This window comes from Hyperolius riggenbachi, chromosome 3 (genome assembly GCF_040937935.1).
Source record: "Hyperolius riggenbachi isolate aHypRig1 chromosome 3, aHypRig1.pri, whole genome shotgun sequence".
Taxonomy (NCBI): Eukaryota; Metazoa; Chordata; class Amphibia; order Anura; family Hyperoliidae; genus Hyperolius; species Hyperolius riggenbachi.
In genome coordinates this window covers 337,920,728-337,938,459 of record NC_090648.1, presented here as the reverse complement: position 1 = coordinate 337,938,459, position 17,732 = coordinate 337,920,728, and the positions used below count along the sequence as shown (strand labels likewise).

At 43.6% G+C, this 17,732-nt stretch overlaps 1 protein-coding gene across 5 annotated transcripts in view; it reads right to left on the bottom strand.

Moving 5' to 3' along the window:
* CDK17 (cyclin dependent kinase 17) overlaps positions 1–17,732 on the bottom strand; it is a 223,351-nt gene that overhangs the window by 109,721 nt on the left and 95,898 nt on the right. The window lies entirely within an intron of this gene.

Sequence of the window (17,732 nt, the reverse complement as noted above, 5' to 3'; positions counted from 1 at the left end):
AAAGTCTACAGATGTATCTTGACGTAGTTTTAATGGTCCAGCTAACATCATTTTAAACCTACTGCACTATCCTTGCAGCAGGGCTATTGAAAGGAGTTGATGCAGATACCTGCACCTACTGCTTGGTGGGTACATGAATTAAAGTAGACCTGAACTCTTGCACAGTACAGAAGTAAAACCGAGAAATGTACCCTGTATGCATTTAGAGAGTTTAGCCTGTTTCATTCCCCCTCATTTCTGTCTAATCACACATTGTAATCTGATCTCCCCCTTGGGTCACATGACTGCCACTGCAGATAAGGCCATTTGAAAGCACAGGCTGTTACTAATATGTCTGCTTCCATGAATCATGAAGTAGAAACCATGCAGATGTATTTCAGGATTTGTATCAGCTGTAGCAAAGAAATATTTTTTGTTTTAAGGTTATTATGTTGTTATGCGTCTTTTAGAGCAAAAAGGACGTTCTGAGTTCAGGTCCGCTTTAATTGGCAAGATTCCTAGAGGAACAGTTAAGGTGGCCACACACACCATACAATTTTTAAAATATCTGTTCAATAAAGAATGTGAATCTATTTTTCTGACTGATTGTAACATTTCGAAAATCTGACGCATGTGTGTGGTACACATACTGTATTGTTCAATTTTTCCTCAATTATGATAAAAATGATTGGAAGCTCAGAAAATTGCTTTGGTGCATATATAAATAGATTGACAATCTACCACACACCATTCAATTTTCATAAAAAAGAATAACAAAAATCCACCATTCCAGATGGACTTATTGGGAAAAAAAAAAAAAAAATTAGTAAATCTGATTTTACGGCAATTCAATAAAAAAAGATTGGATCATTTTATTATATCGTGTGTGGCCACCTTTAGCCACTAATAACTGAATACTTTGCCATAACTGTTGTTCTGCTGGACATTACTGTGGTTTTTCTACTACTCCTTTTGCCACACAAAGCCTCCTTCACACGAAAGGCTGAAGGCGGAAGTTACTGCCTCTCAGTTGCTCCTATGCATTAGTCAGGCGATCGCTTGCGCTCAGTGGTGGAGAGGCTGCCCCCCATGGTGTCACATCTGAGTGTAACCACAGCTGACATGTTGCAGGTTCTTTACATCACGTAACTCCAAAGTGGGGTTACAAACGCTGCCAGTGCCACTCGGCTGCTTGAAATCTGCATGCTGAATGCACTCTGCACAGTGGTTGATTGGGGAGGCAGGTCAGTATTTATGCAGGGTGCCTAGAGCTGGTGATGGCCTACAGGTCTTCCCTGCTAGTGTAGGCCCCACTGGGGCCCCAGGCAGAGTATTAGTACAGCCTAGTGCTCCACACTCGCCTCTCCACACGGCGTGCTCCTTCCTCTGTGCTGCCATAAGCTTCTGATGCCTGTAGTGACCCGGCAGTGTATGAGAGTGTTTAAATTCCGCTGGATCACTATGGACACTGGGAGATGACAGTAGCACAGAGGAAGGAGTAAGCCAGCTAGAGGAACGTGTGACATACTCTGCATGGGGCCCGAGTAGCAGCAGTGACACCTGGGGGAGAGGCAGTTTTATGGATTTTTATTGGATTTCATGCTGAAAAATCAGATGTCAATAAGAGAGGGATGTATCTTTTGGGTCCATCAGGAAACAATCTGCCAGATCAAAGAACCTGACAATCAGTGGGTAAAAAAAAAACCAAACCAAAACAAAAAAACCTCACTCAAGCATGTGGCTGCCGTGTGCTGAAGAACACGCAAGCAGAGCTTCAGCACGATACAACCACTGAAGACACGTGTGGCTTAAAGACAGATGTGCCCAGAATGTTACGCTAGACCTACACTAGACTATGCATGCCCTGTGTTAGTTATAAACATTACTTTCCTAATTGAAACTATCAGGAAATATTGATCATTTTACTTGTGTACTTCTAAACTCCCCGCAGGCAGCAAGGCTGCATCTAAGCAGTATTCTGCTTAGTTCAGATTATGCAACGCGTGGCATCTGCTTTACCATCCATTGCGGTGCTGAACCCATTCATAGACAATGTATGGATCAGTGCTTCAGTTTGACAAACAAGCATGCAGCAGTGCGTTACAATACAGCATAGTGAGAACGTTGGACAGTGCAGTCTATGCACTTCCGATATCCTTGCTTGTCGAACACTATATACAGTGTTACAGTAGACCTGATCTCTTGCACTGGACAGGATAACAGAAATGCACCCTGAATGTATTTAGAGCGGGTGTGCCCAATAGGTCAATCGTGATTTACCGCTAGATCGCGACCGCCTATTTGGTAGATCGCGTCTTGTCAAGTATAGCTGCCGCGGCTGTCATAAAGTCCTACCCAGCCCATGGCTGAAGGCGAGAGGCGCGGCTGAAGCAGAGAGGAGTGGATGAAGGGTAGAGGAGCCAATTGTGAGCAGCTCCTCTCCCTCTTCTATGATGCCTCAGAGTGCAGACCATGTGGCCACGTCTCCCCCAGGTCACGCGTGTCTGCTAACCAATGCTCCTCCGTATTATGAGGAGAGAACGGAGGCCAAAGGCTTTGGAGACGTATGTCTCCTTTGTTTACATTGAACGGCGCTGCTGCGCAGCAGCGCCGTAAGGCAGATCGGCGATCCCCGGCCAATCAGCGGCCGGAGATCGCCGCCAGGTGACAGGGGACATCCTGTCACAGGCTGCACAGGACGGATAGCGTCCTGTGCAGCGCGGATCACCAGGGGGGAGAGGTAGGAGAGGGAGGGGGGAATTGCCGCGGAGGGGGGCTTCGAGGTGCCCCCCCCCGCAACATGCCTGCCGACTGGAGCGATCAGACCCCCCCCTGCACATCATCCCCATAGTGGGAAAAAAAGGGGGGGGGGGGCGATCTGATCGCTCTGCATGCCACCTGATCTGTGCTGGGGGCTGCAGAGCCCACCCAGCACAGATCACAAAAAACCACAATGGTCCTTAAGAGGGAGGGGGGGGTAAAGGCTGGGTCCTCAAGTGGTTAAATTAAAACAAGCCTCGCCCACAGCTTTTCACAGTACCTTGGCATTTTCAGACACTAGCAAGAGATTATAGGAGCTCAGTCTAGGCAGGAGGGAGAGGTGTTACTAGCTAGAGATTTCAGAGGCAGAGGGGATGAGCGAGGAGGAGAGGGGACTGAATGACACTGGCAAGCTGATAGCATCTCCAGCTCTCAGCCTGTGACAATGTGACAAACAGAACATGGCTGCCCTCATTGTATCACAGGAATAAATATTCATAAACTGCTAAAGCTGTTTGTAGATACATATGCTGTGTAAACCATAAAAATCAAATTTCAACAGCAACTGGTCTGAATGTATTAAGTGATAAAGATGGTAATCTTGCATTCAAAAAACTTTTTCTGTTATGATTTGGAGTGATCACATACTTAAGGAGCACTGGCCCTTTAGTAGTCAGTTGCATGCTGGGGGTTCTTTTTATCTATAATACATTCCTCCTCTTTCCTTTATTTCCCTTCCTAGCTGCTTATCTGAAACATGATCCCTGCTCACTTGTGTTTACAAGCAAGGCTGAGGTGAGTCAGTGATTGGAGTAGAGAAAAAAAAAAGTTAAGGGAAGAATGACCTCAGTATTTAGCCTCAGCTGTGGGCAAAATACATGGTTCCCACCAGGAACAGAATTCTCTTAATTTACTATATAAAATTCACTGAACTCAAAACTTGGAAAGTACAATACTTGCGTTATGTAAGTAGATCAAGTATTTATCTACTTACCGGTATATGTGTGTTTTTTTCCCCTGGCATAGTATGGCTAATCCTACTAAGAGGCCTTAAAGTGGACCTGAACACAGAACACCTCTCTGCTCTAAAAGATACAAAAGCATAATACCCTTTAACCACTTCCCGACCGCCCCCAGCCGATGGGCGGCGGCAAAGTCCGGGCCCAAACGACCGCAATACGCCCATCGGCGGTGGCGGCTGCGGGTGTTGCTATGCGGCGATCGCGTCATTCGTGACGCGATCAGCCGCCGGGGACTGGCTCCGCCCCCGTTCGCTGTAACCCGCCGGCCGTTCGGAAGCGCCGGCGGGTTACTAGCACCCGGATCGCCGCATGAACGTGGTGTAATAGGCTTTGTAATGTATACAAAGCCTATTATACTGGCTGCCTCCTGCCCTGGTGGTCCCAGTGTCCGAGGGACCACCAGGGCAGGCTGCAGCCACCCTAGTCTGCACCCAAGCACACTGATTCCCCCCCCCCTGCCCCCTGATCGCCCACAGCACCCCTCAGACCACTGTTTGCACCCAGTCACCCCCCTAATCACACATCAATCACTCCCTGTCACTATCTGACAACGCTATTTTTTTTTTTTTAGTCCCCAATCTGCCCCCTACTCCCTCCTGATCACCCCGCCCCACCCCTCAGATTCTCCCCAGACCCCCCCCCCCCCCGTGTACTGTATGCATCTATCCCCCCTGATCACCCGTCAATCACCCGTCAATCACTGCACCCATCAATCAGCCCCTAACCTGCCCCTTGCGGGCAATCTGATTACCCACCCACGCCAATAGATCGCCCGCAGATCCGACATCAGATCACCTCCCAAGTGCAGTGTTTACATCTCTTCTCTCCTCTAAACACCCACTAATTACCCATCACCCACCCATCAATCACCCCCTATCACCACCTGTCACTGCTACCCATCAGATTAGACCCTAATCTGCCCCTTGCGGGCACCCAATCACCCGCCCACACGCTCAGATTGCCCTCAGACCCCCCCACCCTTATCAATTCATCAGTGCAATATTTACATCTGTGCTTCCCTGTAATAACCCACTGATCACCTGTCAATCACCTATCAATCACCCATCAATCACCCCCTGTCACTGCCACCCATCAATCACCCCCTGTCACTGCCACCCATCAATCAGCCCCTAACCTGCCCCTTGCGGGCAATCTGATCACCCACCCACACCAATAGATCGCCCGCAGATCCGACATCAGATCACCTCCCAAGTGCAGTGTTTACATCTCTTCTCTCCTCTAAACACCCACTAATTACCCATCAATCACCCCCTATCACCACCTGTCACTGTTACCCATCTGATTAGACCCTAATCTGCCCCTTGCGGGCACCCAATCACCCGCCCACACCTCAGAACGCCCTCAGACCCCAGCCCTGATCACCTCGCTAGTGCATTGCTTGCATCTATTTCCCCCCTCTAATCACACCTTGAGACACCCATCAATCACCTCCTTTCACCCCCTAGCACACCTACCCATCAGATCAGGCCCTAATTTGCCCCGTGTGGGCTCCTGATCACTCGGCCAAACCCTCAGATCCCCCTCAGACCCCCTTCTGATCACCTCCCCAGTGCATTGATTGCATCTATTTTCCCCTCTAACCGCCCCCTGAGACACCCATCAATCACCTCCTGTCACCCCCCTAGCACTCCTATCCATCAGATCAGGCCCAATACATCCTGTCATCTAAGAGGCCACCCTGCTTATGACCGGTTCCACAAAATTCGCCCCCTCATAGACCACCTGTCATCAAAATTTGCAGATGCTTATTCCCCTGAACAGTAATTTTGAGACATTTGGTTTCCAGACTACTCACAGTTTTGGGCCCGTAAAATGCCAGGGCAGTATAGGAACCCCACAAGTGACCCCATTTTAGAAAGAAGACACCCCAAGGTATTCTGTTAGGTGTATGATGAGTTCATAGAAGATTTTATTTTGTGTCAAAAGTTAGCAGAAATTGGATTTTTATTGTTTTTTTCACAAAGTGTCATTTTTCACTAACTTGTGACAAAAAATAAAATCTTCTATAAACTCACCATACCCCTAACGGAATACCTTGGGGTGTCTTCTTTCTAAAATGGGGTCACTTGTGGGGTTCCTATACTGCCCTGGAATTTTAGGGGCCCTAAACCGCGAGGAGTAGTCTAGAAAACAAATGCCTCAAAATGACCTGTGAATAGGACGTTGGGCCCCTTAGCGCACCTAGGCTGCAAAAAAGTGTCACACATGTGGTATCGCCATACTCAGGAGAAGTAGTATAATGTGTTTTGTGGTGTATTTTTACACATACCCATGCTGGGTGGGAGAAATCTCTCTGTAAATGGACAATTGTGTGTAAAAAAAAATCAAAAATGTGTCATTTACAGAGATATTTCTCCCACCCAGCATGGTTATATGTAAAAATACACCACAAAACACATTATACTACTTCTTGAGTACCGCGATACCACATGTGTGACACTTTTTTTCAGCCTAACTGTGCTAAGGGGCCCAAAGTCCAATGAGTACCTTTAGGATTTCACAGGTCATTTTGAGACATTTGGGTTCAAGACTACTCCTCACGGTTTAGGGCCCCTAAAATGCCAGGGCAGTATAGGAAACCCACAAGTGACCCCATTTTAGAAAGAAGACACCCCAAGGTATTCTGTTAGGTGTATGATGAGTTCATAGAAGAAGATTTTATTTTTTGTCACAAGTTAGCGGAAATTGATATGTATTGTTTTTTTTTTCACAAAGTGTCATTTTCCGCTAACTTGTGACAAAAAAATAAAATCTTCTATGAACTCACCATACTCCTAACAGAATACCTTGGGGTGTCTTCTTTCTAAAATGGGGTCACTTGTGGGGTTCCTATACTGCCCTGGCATTTTAGGGGCCCTAAACCGTGAGCAGTAGTCTAGAATCCAAATGCCTCAAAATGACCTGTGAATAGGACGTTAGGCCCCTTAGCGCACCTAGGTTGCAAAAAAGTGTCACACGTGGTATCGCCGTACTCAGGAGAAGTAGTATAATGTGTTTTGGGGTGTATTTTTACACATACCCATGCTGGGTGGGAGAAATATCTCTGTAAATGACAATTGTTTGATTTTTTTTTTTACACACAATTGTCCATTTACAGAGAGATTTCTCCCACCCAGCATGGGTATGTGTAAAAATACACCCCAAAACACAATATACTACTTCTGAGTACGGCGATACCACGTGTTTTGGGGTGTATTTTTACACATACTCATGCTGGGTGGGAGAAATCTCTCTGTAAATGGACAATTGTGTGCAAAAAAAAAATCAAACAATTGTCATTTACAGAGATATTTCTCCCACCCAGCATGGGTATGTGTAAAAATACACCCCAAAACACATTATACTACTTCTCCTGAGTACGGCGGTACCACATGTGTGGCACTTTTTTGCACCCTAAGTGCGCTAAGGGGCCCAAAGTCCAATGAGTACCTTTAGGATTTCACAGGTCATTTTGCGACATTTGGTTTCAAGACTACTCCTCACGGTTTAGGGCCCCTAAAATGCCAGGGCAGTATAGGAACCCCACAAATGACCCCATTTTAGAAAGAAGACACCCCAAGGTATTCCGTTAGGAGTATGGTGAGTTCATAGAAGATTTTATTTTTTGTCACAAGTTAGCGGAAAATGACACTTTGTGAAAAAAAAACAATTAAAATCAATTTCCGCTAACTTGTGACAAAAAAAAAAAAATCTATGAACTCACCATCCTCCTAACGGAATACCTTGGTGTGTCTTCTTTCTAAAATGGGGTCATTTGTGGGGTTCCTATACTGTCCTGGCATTTTAGGGGCCCTAAACCGTGAGGAGTAGTCTTGAAACGAAATTTCTCAAAATGACCTGTGAAATCCTAAAGGTACTCATTGGACTTTGGGCCCCTTAGCGCAGTTAGGGTGCAAAAAAGTGCCACACATGTGGTATCGCCGAATTCAGGAGAAGTAGTATAATGTGTTTTGGGGTGTATTTTTCCACATACCCATGCTGAGTGGGAGAAATATCTCTATAAATAGACAATTGTGTGTAAAAAAAATAAAACAATTGCCATTTACGGAGATATTTCTCCCACCCAGCATGGGTATGTGTAAAAATACACCCCAAAACACATTATACTACTTCTCCTGAGTACGGCAATACCACATGTGTGGCACTTTTTTGCAGCCTAACTGCGCTAAGGGGCCCAAAGTCCAATGAGCATCTTTAGGCTTTACAGGGGTGCTTACAATTAGGCACCCCCCAAAATGCCAGGACAGTGAACACACCCCACAAATGACCCCATTTTGGAAAGTAGACACTTCAAGGTATTCAGAGAGGAGCATAGTGAGTCCGTGGCAGATTTCATTTTTTTTTGTCGCAAGTTAGAAGAAATGGAAACCTTTTTTTTGTCACAAAGTGTCATTTTCCGCTAACTTGTGACAAAAAATAAAATCTATGAACTCACCATGCCTCTCACTGAATACTTTGGGATGTCTTCTTTCCAAAATGGGGTCATTTGGGGGGTATTTGTACTATGCTGGAATTTTAGCCCCTCATGAAACCTGACAGGTGCGCAGAAAAGTCAGAGATGCTTGAAAATGGGAAAATTCACTTTTGGCACCATAGTTTGTAAACGCTATAACTTTTACCCAATCCAATAAATATACACTGAATGGTTTTTTTTTTTATCAAAGACATGTAGCAGAATAACTTTCGCGCTCAAATGTATAGGAAATTTTACTTTATTTGAAAAATGTCAGCACAGCAAGTTAAAAAAGTCATTTTTTTGACAAAATTCATGTCTTTTTTGATGAATATAATAAAAAGTAAAACTCGCAGCAGCAATCAAATAGCACCAAAAGAAAGCTGTATTAGTGACAAGAAAAGGAGGTAAAATTCCTCTAGGTGGTAGGTTGTATGAGCGAGCAATAAACCGTGAAAGCTGCAGTGGTCTGAAAGGAGAAAAAGGCTCTGGTCCTTAAGGGGCGAAAAGACTGTGGTCCTCAAGTGGTTAAACAAAAAAAAAAAAAAAACATGTCTGTTACAGCCGATACAAATCCTAAAATAAATCTGCACAGTTTCTACTTCCTGATTCATGGGAGCAGACATACTGTTTATAGCCTGTGCTTTCAAATGAGCTTATCTGCCATAGGCAGTCATGTGACACAGGGGGAGATCAAATTACAACTTGTGACTAGACACAAATGAGGGGGAGTTAAGACAGGCTAAACTCTCTAGATACATACAGGGTGCATTTCTCTAAGTTTTACTTCTGTCCTGTGCAAGAGTTCAGGTCCGCTTTAAAGTGCATATACTGTACATATACTTGTCACCCGAAGGGGTTGGCCCTCACTCACTCAGGCAGCAGTTCAGGGCCCAAGTGCTGTACAGACACCTCACTCTGATATGTATATTTCTGCACAGCGCTGAGAATATTTTTTCACAATCCACTCTCTAAAGAACATAATCCTCCCACCTTCTTCATTTGAAGCAATGCCATTTAGCAGATTTGTAGGCATGTAATGTAAAGTACATAATTCAGATCGTCTCATCCGCTAATGCTTAACTGTGTAAAAACCAAAACCTTGCTCTAAACAGGCCCGTTTTGTTCTCAGCATCTTGGCTCAAATGTGCCTTTCACCTCTTCGATAGACGAAAGCAGACAAGCAGCTATTCCCAGTATGATCCAAGCACATCTCCAGAGAGCAGCTATCCCAGATATGACACTGCCATTCAACTGTGTTCATTAAAATAATAAAAGTTGGCTCAAGTACAACATTCCTTTGATATGCCCTCATTTGTGCAGAGGCAGGCGAGCCAGCAGACTCTTTCTGTCATTGTGAATCTCGGCAATGAACACGCTGCCTTTGAATTTGTGAAGCATTATTGGCATTCAATAATTACAAAAAAAAAAAAATATAGGAATACTATATTTTCTATAGAATGATTAATGAGACAGGGCTGAAAGCAAACTAAAAAGATAATTTCTGAGAGGATTTCTGCATAATGCGTAATGCGAGTTTACCTACAGGTGAGTTTTTGGGGGGAGCCAAACTAAACCCATGAAAAACACTATATAAAAACACATTTAAGATGAAAATCATATGGTGGAAACTAGTACTCTAACATTTTAATTTCCGTATGTCCATCACTTTTCTGACAACCACAGCCATTGCAGCAATTCAGCCTTTTAACCTAGTGGCACAAGTAAAACTTGGTGTTCACATTAAAGTGGATCCGAGGTGAACCTTTACTCATTGCATAATTGTGTTCCTTTTCTATTGTTTATAGGGCATTCCTCAAGCCAAATACTTTTTTGTTTTTGTTTTAATACTCTAATTCCCTATAAACTAAATAAACCACACCCACAGGTTTTCAGAGAGCCTTGGCAGTAGCAAGGGCTCATGGGAGCTCAGTCTGGGCAGGAGGAGGAGGAGGTGTTACTACCCATTGATTTCAGAGACAGAGGGGAGGAGGGAGGAGGGGGGGGGGGGATGAGGTTTTTTTCACAGGCTTAGTGATCAAGATACAGATAAGCCTGCCTCTGTGTAATGTTTACAAACAACATGGCTGTTGTCATTGTATCACAGGAAGAAATAATAATTTTCTATTAAAGCTGTTTGCATCTATATTTGCTGGGTAAACTATTTAAACTTTAGATAAGATATATAGACAAGTTACTTGTTATAGTTAGTTAGTTTTTAATCTCGGATCCGCTTTAATTTATTGGGTGACACCAGGAACATGATAATGGTGGAGCCTACTTCCCCCTTCAGACCCCCCCCCCCCTCACAACCCCTTACTTACTCATACTAAAATAATCACACGGACTACTTGGCGTTGGATTGATTTAAGGCCAGAGCAGCCCACTTTATTCAGCCAAATTAACAATCACCCAAAACATAATAAAAGAATAGTCAATAACCATCTCAAACTTTCACAGAGAGCTGGGGTACAGGGGTCTGGAGGTACCGAATGAAATATATAAACACCCGCGTGACATGCAGCCTTGTAACCGCCCCCCAGCCGCGCACACCGGCTCGGGGACAGCTGCATGCCCCATAGTCGTCTCTTCATGCCGTGACCTTATACAACCAGATTTGCCCAGCGACAAATCCACTTCACAAGTAACCGACCTCCGGAGCCCCCTTTTTCCCCCTCTGGCTGCAATGACACTGAAGCGAAAAATAAAATATGATATAATGAATTGGTTGTGTACTATGAATAATTACTAGAAGATTAGCAGCAAAGAAAATATTCTCATATTTTTATTTTCAGGTATATAGTGTTTTTTCTAACATTGCATCATTCTCTAATATGTGCAGATTACACAACACTCAGCATTCAACATGATTCTTTCAGAGCAGTCTGAACTAATGACCTCTCCTCTGGCAGAGAAAAAGACATTTGTTTACTTACAGTTAAAATAATAAAAGTCATTAGACAGCCCTCTCCACAAAAGTCGTAGAGCTTAATGGCTTTTTTGCATAGAGATAACTGGAGTTTCTTAACTCTTCCTGTACTGGAAACAATTAGACTGATGTATCTGATCTTACTGTTTTATTTCTTAGCTGTACTACACATACAAATAATATCATAATTTTTTTTTCGCTTCAGTGTCTCTTTAAATTACAGCTGGTCCTTGACATTTGAGTTTTTTTCTACATCTGTCACTGGACTTGTCTGTAGGGATGATCAAATAATTTCAAGTTGATGGAGGATCAGGCAAGTTGTGTATGTAAATTTATATAGCTTGAAAATGGACCAACTGAATCTTACCTCAACAGGATTTGATTCGTTCATTTTTAAGCTGCATACATTGTCCATCCCTACTTGTCTACATATGTCTTGCAAACTTCTACACTGGACAGAACAGCTCCTAAGTTCCATATTAATTTGTCTACCCTAGAACTCTCAAGTATCTGTAGAAAATTAACTGGCATATGAAAACAACTTTCATTCACCAAATGTACACATGTGCACTTCCACATGTATTCATTTCATTTTTAAATAATGTTTAGTGACTTGCCAATGGTCAGTTTCTCATATATTATGTTCTTGGTTCACACTATACTATTTGTAGTAGATCAGGTAAACAATACCTAGCACCAATAGACTTAAGATTTCAGGAGGATTTTCAGATGCAGTACAAAAGCTATAGGAACATCGCTGGCATACTGCTGCTGCCAGCAAACATGCCCCCCCCCCCCCCCAGTACTGCTTGTACAAATATATTCTGATCAATCACCAGTCAAGAACACTGTAGTTCTCCATAAATTGAAATCACTAGGTTTACATGGAATCCAACACCTAAACTATTAACACGCAGTGCATGCATAGCTTAAGCTATCTCTGGAGATCTCAGAGTATACCCAATGGGGATATTATGAGTGAGCCGGCAAACCTGGACTGGATTAATTGAAAATAAAGCAACTCGAACAGCAAGATTTTTTTATTTTACTTTACTTGTTTTGCCTTGTTCTATTTCTATTTTAAAAAAAAATGAATTACTTTCCTGCACTTTCTCCTCCCCCATCAGAATAGTGTTATGCTGGATACACACGGTGCGTTCGTGCACTCGATTTTCCCGTCGATTCCCGTCGATTCGTTTATTTCCAACATGTCCGATTTGGATTTCGATGGATCGTTAGGTCGATTCGGCATACTTTGCATGCGAATCAACCTAACGATCCATCGAAATCCAAATCAGACATGTTGGAAATAAACGAATCGACGGGAATCGACGGGAAAATCGAGTGCACGAACGCACCGTGTGTATCCAGCATTAGTGTTCAAGTCATGTGCAGGGTTATGCAGCACAGTGTAAAGAATGCATCTGGCCATGTTTTTTAAAGAACAATTGACACCTATGCTAACCTAGAAATAAAAACAGATATACAAGTAGATAAATACTAGTTCTACTTACATAACAGATGTATTGCACTGCCCACATTAGGATTCCTGTGAATCCCTTATAAAGGAAAAGCAGAGAATCCTAGTCTAGACAGTTTCCATCTTGGTTACCTTTGACTGAAGCTAATCCTGACATCACTTCCTCTCTGTCTTTTTTCTCCTCTTGCTAATTGTGTATTTGTTACCCGCCCTCCTCCCAGAGTCTTCAGACACTCAGATTGAGGTCTATACTAGGAAGTGCACTGTCTTATATCATTAGAAGGAGGGGGAAATAAAGGGAAGAGGAGGAATATATCATAGATAAAAAGACTCTCCCAGCATACAACTGTCTTGCCAGCCAATGGCAAGGGCAATTTAAAGCGGAATATAACCCTGCATTTCAACTTTGCTCTAAAACATTATTTACAGTATATTATATGCAACCAGCATTTTTTTTTTTTTACTAGACCAGCATTGGAAGGGTTACACAGGGCTTTAAAGTCCCTGGAGATTTTTGCAGACGCATCCGAACTTGAGTTAGATACTTTTTGTTTACACAAATGTATCTAAGTGTTTATTGTGACTCATCTCTCTCACTGAGAAGGAGTTGGAGGAAAGCCAAAGAGTGTGTAACATTTCTAAATATATACATATAACTAAATAGAATGTAACTATCTGAACGTCTGCACGGAACTTAAAACCTCTGTGTTTAACCCTTCCAATGCTGGTCTAGTAAACAAAAAAAATGCTTTTTGCATATAATATGCTGTAAATAATGTTTTAGAGCAAAGTTGAAATGCAGGGTTATATTCCGCTTTAAGGTCCAGTGCTCCTAAGGTATATGATAACTCCAAACCATAACAGCAGAAAAAGTTTTAAAAGTTTTGAATGCAGGATTAGCATCTTTATAACTTAATATACCCAGTTGCTGTTGAAATGTGATTTCTATGGTGACAATCCCGCATTAATGAATTTTCAATGATCTGGGCAGAGCTACTCTATATTCAACATTGGCAGGAAGTGGTATCAAACTAGGGCTGTGGTGTCCGTCCAAAAATCCACCGACTCCGACGTTTAGGATTCCTCCGACTCTGACTCCTCGACTCAGACTCCTCTAATTTGCATATTACAATTTTGTTGATTAAAAGTATGTAACATGAAATTCGTCTCTTAACTGCCAACGCTTAGGAATTTTACAAGACAACTGAAGTGAGTAGGATATGTTGACTACTATATTTATTCCCTTTAGACTAAAACTAGTCCTTGGTAAGAGTACTTGTAAAAGGTACAAACTGAAACAAAGAACATCTATCAGGCCCTAGGCAATGTAAGTGTGGGTACATGTAAGAATGATGTGCAGGTACTCTGCAGGGGAATGAGGAGATTCTTCCTCCATCACACATTCTTCATGCACAATCTGAACAAGGTTTATGGGTGACAGACAACACCTCTGTGTTCAATGTGCACAGCATTCTCAGTGGATTCCCTGCAGCTCTGTGGGGAGTGCATATGTAGAGTATAGTACTACTGTGTAACAAAGTAAACCTGAGACAGATGAAATTAAAGTTTTCATACCTGGGGCTTCCTCCAGCCACCTTCAGGATAATCAGTCCCTCGTTGTCCTCCTCCACCACCTGGATCTTCTGCTATGAGTCCAGGTACTTGAGCCAGTCGGGCGTAGTGCGCATGCACACACTCCGCCGCCAGGAGCATACTACACCTGTGCAGCACTATTGCGCAGGTGCAGAATGTTCCTGGCTGTGGGAGCGGCATGCGGCCGGACAGCGCTGACTGGCTGAATTACCAGGACTCATAGCAGAAGATCCGGGTGGTGGAGGACAGCAAGGGACTGATTAGCCTGAAGGGGGCTGGAGGAAGCCCCAGGTATGTATAAAACTTTACTTTTCATCCGTCTCAGGTACCCTTTAATTTGTAGTCACCAAACCAAATTTTAACATTTCAAATTATTTGATTTCATCAGCAAAGGGAGTGCATACATTTGCATAAATCAGCATCAGTGCAGAATTACTTCCATCTCATTGACCATCTCTATTAGTGACACAGCTACACATCAGGCTTTATTCTTACAGCATAGATGTTATTTAGTATATATAAGAGATTCCTGTGTACACATCATATATACAGTCACAATCAGATATGTATATCTGACCTTAAAAATATGGGGACTGCTTTATTGAAGCAGCACAGCACAAGTAACTAATTTTGATTGGTTTATTTCATTTTTGTGGACTAAGCACAGCTATTACTGTATATATACATTATTTTTAATGACTTATCTGAGAAATAGAACATTTTATCATATTTTCTATTTTAAATACAGTTACAAATTCATTAGGAGTCGGAGTCGGTGCATTTTTTCCCGACTCCGACTCCAGGCACCTAAAATTGCCCGGCTCCACGACTCCGACTCCACGACTCCGACTCCGACTCCACGACTCCACAGCCCTGTATCAAACTGTGTGCATTTAGCAGATAACCGTTTCACTCTAGAATGTTTAGATGTCACTTATAGCAAACCTATGAGAACGTAAAGGACAAAAAGTTGGATGTCAAGCTCGGTAGAGGGAAGCCTTTGGATCTTCCAGGATTCTCATATCCTCCTCCCGACCACCTTTGGAAACCCCTTGTAAATTCATGACCATGGTCCCGTTGTGAATGAGCTCAGCCAAACTGCACAGGCGCCTTGTGCATGCACAAGTAGCACGGAGCTGAGCAGGCTTTGCTTTTTACACAACCTGCGCAGTGCGACTGGGTTACTTCAAAGAAGGGGGCACGGCCGCACACACCGCCAGACACAGCTCTTGTCGAGCAGCTCCATGAGTCTTGGCACTGGATCAGTGGAGATAAGGGGGGTGGGGTAAGCCTCTGGGCTATCCGAAAGGCTTCCCTCTACTGAGATAAATACCCATTTGGAGCACTTTTTTTACCCTTCAGGTTCAATCTTAAGGCAGTGAAATCTCAAAGACTGACAAGTCCTGAAAATGTTATGACAACGTGAGGTCTTTTCGGCTAAGGTCAGTAGAAAAATTATAATATATACACACATAAATTAATTTTTTTTTTTAGTTAGTAATTTCCCAGTTTTAAAACTTTTATATTTCTGGATAGCTTAGGCAGGGTTACCATTTCTGTCAGGTTGTTACTGCTGCCTACGGGGTGTAGGCAGCAGTAACAACCTGACAGAAATCCACTTCCCCAGGTCAGGAAGTAAAGGAATAGCTGTAGTGGGGGCCACTACAGCTATTCTCTTTCACTTCCTGACCTTGGGATCTTCATAGCTTTAATGTGGGCCACCGGTAGCCTCAAGTGAAATTAGGTTCAAAGTGTTCCACGGCCTAAAAAATTTGTATGCATTGCAGTCTGTGACCTTTGGGGAAAAAATACATCTCATTCACTTTTCAGGAGAGGAGATGAAGGCATTTCATGTAGATGGGGGACATGGTCAGTGATGAAAAGTCTAAAGAAGCTCGAACCATTTCATTCTATCCAAGAATAAAATAATAGAAGACCACTTCTTGTACAGTAATGCCTTACATGAAAATTATCAAAAGCTAGCAGTTTTTTAGCTACCAATATTGATTTACTGTCAATGCATGTAACAGAACAAGGACTCTTTGGGCTCAAGCATCACATTTTACATTTTGTACTATATGTAAGCTAAAAAAGCCAATGTCTATTTCACCTGATCATATGCTAAATGAATGGTCCTTAATACTGCCTAATGAACGATCAGTCTCTAGAGAAATATAGATAGCACTGCACAACCAAGAAAGCATGCCAACTGTGACTAGTGACCTCCCCAGGATGAATCAGACGGGTGAAGCGCCCGGGTAAATTTAATTACCGCTTGGCTGGTGAGACTGCATGCCCTGCTGTCACCATGCCCAAGTAGAATAAAGTATTGCCCGGCTGATGACGCTGTGTCCCTGGCACCGCGAACCGCGCTCGTCGCTGACACGTGCCCGGCTGTCAAGATGCGCTGATTTGATGTGCACAATATCGCAGGGGGGGGGGGGGAGGGTTTGGGCGGGGGGAAATGGGGGCGTCGTGTGATATTGTAGATAGTGTGCAAGGGCCACATATAATTATTATATAATTAAAGGAAATGTCCTAGGAGTTAAAAAACAAAAGGTTTACTTCCTCCAGTCCCTGCCCTGACCGCCTTCCTGTGCCCTCACTGCAGCTCGGTGTCCCGGGATCTCCTCCATTGGAGATGCCGACCTAGCCAGGTCAGCATCTATTGCGCCTACATGAGCCCCCCTGGTGTTAGCATTCTCGCGGTCTGGAGCGTTCTGCACAGGCACAGTAGATGCCAGGCGGGCAAGGTCGCCATCTGAAATGGAGGAGATCCCGGGACACTGGAGCTGCGGCGAGGGCACAGGACGGCTGCCAGGGGCTGGAGAAAGCCACGGGTAAGTAGATCTTTGTTTTCTAACTCCTCTGACATTTCCTTTAATAAATGATTATATGTGGCCCCTGCACACTATCTGCAATACCCCACAACCAATGCAACTGGAAACTAAACGGTAAAAGTGGACAGAGACAGAGAGACGAGCGTACGCTATGCTGAGGTAGTGCAGCATAGCGTGCTCTGGTAACTTATGCACGCCACTAAATTTCCCCGTGCCGACCCACCCGGCTACTTTTTCATGCCACCGGGCTGGAAAAAAATTCTGGGGAGAACACTGGACAAGATGCACTCTATACATTCATCAGTACAATCACTACCTTAAGTTTGGAGGCTAAAAAAGGGCCAACAGGCATCAGTCTTCAGCTATGTACACACTTAAAAATTGCATGAAATGAACGATAAACGATTGTTCCTCCTCCTCCAATGGCCCTACAGCCCAATTTGAGCCTTGCCCTCCTTCAGTTTTCTGCCCCATCCATCTTTGTCAAAAAATCGATTGTTCCACACGATCCGATGGGAACGGTTTTAAAGGACTATGGACAATATGCTAAATTAATGGATCGTTACACGATGATAAATCAAAGTGAGGAGCTGCAGATTTCGCAGATACATTGATTAATAATCATGGCATTGTATATACTGCGGACTATGAATGA